This window comes from Pogona vitticeps, chromosome 3 (genome assembly GCF_051106095.1).
Source record: "Pogona vitticeps strain Pit_001003342236 chromosome 3, PviZW2.1, whole genome shotgun sequence".
Taxonomy (NCBI): domain Eukaryota; kingdom Metazoa; phylum Chordata; class Lepidosauria; order Squamata; family Agamidae; genus Pogona; species Pogona vitticeps.
In genome coordinates, this window is record NC_135785.1 from 28,369,892 (window position 1) to 28,376,445 (window position 6,554).

Genomic DNA, 6,554 nt, shown 5'->3' on the forward strand with positions numbered 1-6,554 from the left:
TGCCGGGGCGTCCGTTTACTTCACAAGCGTCCATACGGGCGACACCAGTTCTTTTTGAGGGACGGGGGTTTGGAATTCGTGACTTCTCTAAGCCTAGCCTTCTTTTCAGGATTGGTCTAAAGACGACAAGCGGAGTTTTATTTGGCATCTGCTTTTATTCACCTAAGAGTTTCTGCCGCCCGAGGCAGAATGGAGAACGGCGTGGCACCCCCTCCTCACTTAAGCTTATATTGAAATATAATGGTTAACCTTTGAGGTGCCACATGTCTTTGTCTTTTATTTTGTTTCGTTTCTTTGGATTTTGCCTGATACCACTTAAAGCGCATAGTGCCAGAATAAGAATTTGGGCTCCTGAAATAGATAATCCCCGAAGCGCTTCTCCCATGGAGTAACAAGTCATCAGTAAAATTAAAGAACTTAGAATTTAAAATTGATGTCTGGTGTTGTGAACACTCTAAGTTATGTGTTGTAAATTATGTATTATTCATTAGTCATATGCTTATATGGTTAAGAGGTGAGGCCAAAAAAGATGTTAAAACAGTGGTCCCCAACGTTTTTCAGACCGGGGACCGGTTGGGGCATGCAGGCTCTGTGTGTGGACCAGTTGGGGGGGGGGCGGAGTCACCCCCGCCCTCACAGGTGGGTTGTCATGCTTGGAGGTGGGCATGTTGTGCTTGCAGAGGGGCGTGTCAAGATTGTGTGCAAGCATGACACGCCCCTCATGCACGTGCATGACACGCCTACCTCTTGGGCGACCCAGCCTTGAGTGGAGGGGAGGTACCTTTGACATGGTGGCCCGCACGATCCTGGAGGACCTCGAGCTGACAGGCAGTGCGCCTGAGCCAGGCCTTCCAGGACAAGGGCTTCCGAACCCTTTTTGCTGAGTACGCCGCCGAGGTGGCAGCCCTGGAGCGGCAGTGGGATGCCAAGGCCTGCTTCCTCCTCCTGGCTTCTGGCTGGGTGGGTGGCCAGCCCGTCACAGAAGTGTCTGCGGGGGCTTACCAGAAAAGGTGTCATGTCCTTCAGTCACACTGACTGCCCCCAGAGCACTCTGACAAGCCTCATCTGGCATGTATGAAAAGGCTATCTGGGAGCAACTGGGAAGGAAAGGAGAGCACCTTTTTCCTTCAGTAAAGACCAGGTTCTAGGAAAACAAGATGCAAATGCTTCCCCATGAACCTTGTCATCCTTGAGACCTGGAATCCAGAAGAACCACAACCCCTGCCAGGCACGGTCCATTACTGTGGCAGGCAGATATTTCAACCCTTCCCTTGCAGCCCTGTTCCATGTATGTTTCTGCAGAAGACAGGTCTTTCTTGAACAACACTTGTTCTTAGGCAAGTGTGCCTGAACTCCTTGCCTTCCCTGCAACCGACGGCAGCTCAGCTCCTTGCGGCTGGGGGCCAGGCAGTATGGCAGGGAACAGCGACTGCTGCCAGGCACACTCAGGCCACCCCACCTGCTGGTAGGCGCAGAGGCTGAGCCGTCGCTGGTTGCAGGGAAGGTGAGGAATCAAGGCTAGTGACCGCCGCTGCCTCCACCGGATCTCAATTCGCCCTTCTGCAAGCGCGACATGCCCCCTGGGTGGGCGAGTGGGGGGGTGGAGATCCATGTCCGCGGCCCAGTTCTGGCTAGCCCACGGACCGGCACCGGGCCGCGGACCGGGGGTTGATGACCCCTGTGTTAAAAGGTGTAGCCTCAGAGAGGAGGAGTTAAGTCCAAGTTAAGTCAGTCAGAGTCTGTGTCAGGAATCAAAGAGAGAAGGACAGTTTGGGGTCTGAGGAGTGATTAGTCTGAGTGTAAACTGTGATAATTACTACAGACGGTTAATATTTAAGCTTGATGAAATTTGAAGAATGTGCTTATGAATTATTCCAGAAACCAACTGTAATCAATAAACCTGTTCTATTAAAAAGTCAGTACTGAATGGACCTTCATCTTTTCTAATTAAGTATTTTGATACAGAGATCAACTGGTGGCAGCCTGTCAAGAGGTGTTTTGGTTTGCCTTTGTGAGCTCTGCATTTGGGGAGACAAACAGGCAGGAGGGCAAACACCACATTTTTGTCACATTTTCCTTCAAAGCTATCATGTTTGTGGTGACTCAGCTCTGAGTCACCACAAACATTGTATGTAAAAATAAGGCTAGTAAAACAGGAAATTAAAATATCCACATGTAACTTATGACAGGTCTTTCCTAATTCTATTTTTTCTTATAATGATATCCTGGATTGACGTCAGCATTTGTAAGAGATGCCACACTTCATATTCAAGATTCAAACCCAATCGATCTAACACAGGCTTTTGAAAATTATTTAGGATTACCTGCACCTCAATGCATATATACAGAGACTTTTTGTCTCAGGGTTATTCCTGCACTATTCTTCAATACAGATTTCTCCATTAGCAATAGCTGAGCTTTGTATACTTGGGTAAGAAACCATAAAGTGACTCATCTGACCATAGTTGAAACAGGTACTCCTCCTCCAGAAAATAATCCACTTTACCAATGCTCCCTTTTTCAAGGCCTTTGTAATTATTATTATTTTGCACACATTTCCACTGTTGGGGAAGATTTTCTCTTTCTCATCCTGTACCCATTTATTTTTTACTCCCAAGCTTGGAAGGATACTCCATAAACTAAGCATTTCGGATTAATACAACATGGTCAGCTAATTCTGATGCTTGGGAAATATCCTAGCAATTCTATCTTTGTGCAATAACATTGGACCCTTGTAATAAAATTTGTCTAAGCCTATTTAATAATATATGATGGAAATCAAATAATTTCCATAACTGCAGTTAGTTTCATCAACCAATTTCAACAGATTTTGTAAGACAACCTGAAATTCCAGAAATATTTTTCTTTCTCTCTCTGCAGGGCTTTAAACCCCATCTCCCAAAAGAGTCAGGTCACAACTTAAAATTTTAATGCTGAACAGTATATTCAACAAAAGTAAAAATGCCCTTGTGGTATTTTTTGTATATTTCAGCTAAATCATCTAGACTAGACTTGAAATGTGTGATAAACAGTAATTGCATTCTAATAGCACTGCAGTGAGGTCTTGTTCAGTATTAGACAAAACATGTCTGGGTCATCAGCAGAAATAACAGGAGTGGATCTAGGAAAATGCAGATTGTAGTCCCAACTAAGCCATGCAACTTGGTGGGCAAGCCAGGGTCTGTTTTAACGTGTATGTATGTGTGTGTGTCAAATTAGAACCGACATAGTGACCGTAATAGGGCTTTCAAGGAAAGTGACATATTTGGGGACTGGTTTTACCAGTTCCACTTCCCCAGTAAATTCCCATGGCTGAGTGGGGATTTGAACTCTGTTCTCCAGAGTCCTTGTCCTTCACTCTGTCCACTAAATCACACTGAAAACTAGAGTTGATCCATTGAATTAGTTGGATGTGCATAGGTCTTGATGTAACAAATTATGTATGTTCATTCAATAGCTTTGTTTTAGTTGGAATTAACAAGTGGATTTAGTATTAGCCTTTTATATGGTGTTCGAGCTATTGTTGATCTGTACAGTGGGGTCTTGACTTGAGAACTTAATCCGTATTGGAAGGCGGTTCTCAAGTCAAAAAGTTCTCAGGTCAAATCTGCATTTCCCATAGGAATGCATTGAAAACCATTTGATCCGTATCTGCTCTTTTCCGTCCATAGAAACTAATGGGAAGCTGCTATTCTGCCTTCGACCACTAGAGGGGGATATTTTGTTTCTTTTTTTCTTAGGTCAAGAAAGGTTCAGGGAAGGCAGGGAAAATACAGTCCAGGCAGTACAGTACCAGGCAGTCTGAACACTGTCTCCCAATCCACTCTCTAAACGCTGGGAGGAGTGAGGAAGCAGACAGGCACCCTTTTCACTGGCCAACAGTTAACTGAAAGTTCACATTTTGCACTTTCCCTGCCTCCCACGTGTTTTTTTTTCAGTTCTTAACTCAAATCTAAGTATGTAAGTCAAGTCAATATTTTCCTATGAGAGTGGTTCTTAAGTCAAAATGTTCTTAACTCAAGCCATTCTTAAGTCAAGACCCCACTGTAATTCCCATAACTCGTCACTATTGCCTATGCTGGCTTAGACTGATGGGAGTTGAAGTTCATCAAAATTTGAAAGTCTACAAGTTCACCATTTCTGTTGTGCACTATACTTCTTCATCTTTCTACTTTATATTTTTCTAAATGTATACACCTAATACTCATAGTCCTAGTTCACCACTAATATCCTCCCCCCTCAATCTTAGATAAATTACTTATTTGGATTACAGTTCCCAGAATCACTCATCCAGTGTGGCTACTTCACACAATTAATTAACAGAATTCAGTGTCACAAAATATGCTGGTAGCAACTTAATATTCGATAGCATTCAGTCTACTGAAAAGTTCCACCAACTTAAAAAGATCAGTTGTATGATGAGTGTGTTATATAGAGTTTTGAATTTCTGGTAAAATTATCTTTGCTATGCAGTAGAAGTACAGAATTCCACAGAGAAGAATAGCTACAGGTTTCCAAGAGTCCACCTGTTTCTCATTAACTGGTATTTAAAATATCAATAACTCATTCTGAGACATTTGTAGGAGAAAGAATAAAAAACATTAGTTATAGTAGCTTGAATTTACAGATGTGTCTATACTGCTTTCTTCACTGTCCATATATTTAGCAACCAACAGTACAGATGAACAGCAAGCAACCCTCCTACAACCCGGGAAAAAAAACACTCAGGAAACAGGCAGAGCTCTCCCTGAAATCAAAGCTTGAAAGGAACAAACCCACCAGCACTGAACCAATAGACAATCACACTAGCCCAGAAAAGTCCCTCCCTGCCACACAAGCTACAGACTGCATGCAAGGTTGCAAACAAAAACTCCAACAGAGTGTATATAAACACATCCTTTCCTTAAGTTTAGGGCATACTATGTTACACAAGAAACATTGTTAATTCGGATGTGCCGTTCTCTGTTCTGATGTATTATAATAGACAAGGAGAAACAAATTTTGTTTCTGATATTGTGAAAAAGAAAAAGTAGTAGTAGTAGTGTGCATTAATGTGTGCAAGAAAAATTACTGGATTTACATTTTGAAAAATGTTGTGAGATAAAGCAAGCAGTGAACAAGACCAGGTCCCACAAGCATTATGCTAACTTCATGTGTCAAGTTGTGTTCTTATTCTTGTAGGAGTGGTCAACTTTTCCAGAGGTTACCGGACTGCAGTTCTCATTAGTCCTGGCCAATATAGTCAATAGCAAGGAATAATAGGCACTGCATTGAAACATCTGGAATGAGACAGGTTGCCCATCCCTGCTGTAGAAAGACATTTGGGACATTGTTGTGCTTCAGCAGTTGGTGCCAAGATGTCTCGAACCAATCCTGGGGTGCACGTTTCAAAGCAATTTACAAAAGTTACTCTTTTGAACTGCAACCCCAGAATTTCACAGGCAATGTTGGCTAATGCTTGTTGCAGGATTCTGGAAAATATTGTCCAAAATTAACATTTCCAAGCTGTTAGCAATTGATATTTAGTCACTTGAAAATTCCCTGTACAGTATTTTCAAATTAACAAAAGATTGCAGGCTATTCCAGTAGAGGGCATGCGTTCCTTTTGCTTTACTTTCTTTTTCCTGCTGCAATGGTAAGAAACTGGCCAGCCTTATATCTACGTTACCATGTGACATGAAAATGCTATGGACTGTAACTCAGGCTTATCTGGACTACTTCAAAGTTTTTGCTAGTTGCATTTTTAGTGATTATATTATGGACTCAGGCCGACAGCTGAGCAAACCACTTTTAATCAGTTCTAACTGTAATTTCAGTGTTGTTTTTAGTGCTACTTGCCACCATAAATTTCCATTCGAAAGAGTTTGTATACTTTGAAATAATAGCAATAAGTCCATTATAACTACCAGTTATTATTCTAGTCAAATCAACTGATGTTTTGTCCATTAACTTATTTGGAAAAGCAGTTTATACCAGCGGTTCTCAATTTTTTTGTCCTCCAGATATTTTAGTCTTTAAGTTCCAGAATTCCTAGCCACTACGGCCAATGGTCAGGGATTCTTTTGAGTTACAAGACCAGAGCATGTCAAGGACCAAATATTGAGAATCACTAGTTTACACCTTTCCATTAGTCATAGAAACTATGCATAATTTGGTTCAAGATTAAGATTAAAACCAGATCTATTAGAGCAAGGGTCTAATAGGGGGTTGGCTTATACTAAGCAACAGGATTTCAACCCATGTATATGTCAGCATTCAATTAATATCTTACACAACAGGTAAGGAACATGTGTCTCTTTGAATGTTGTTGAGCTGAAATTCTCAGCAGACTTAATTAGCACAGCCAACAGTGAAGGAAGAGTTGCAATCAAAAAACATCTAGAAGGCCAACTATCCTCCACCCTGAGTCATAACTTCCTTTGTTTTTTCAAAAGAACCAACCACACCCTTTTATCAATAATCATTTACCTTCCCCCCCCCCATATGCTCAATCTTTTCTCATTTGTGCCTCTGTGGCACATAGCCAGGAAAAAAACAAAACACCATGTCCTAGG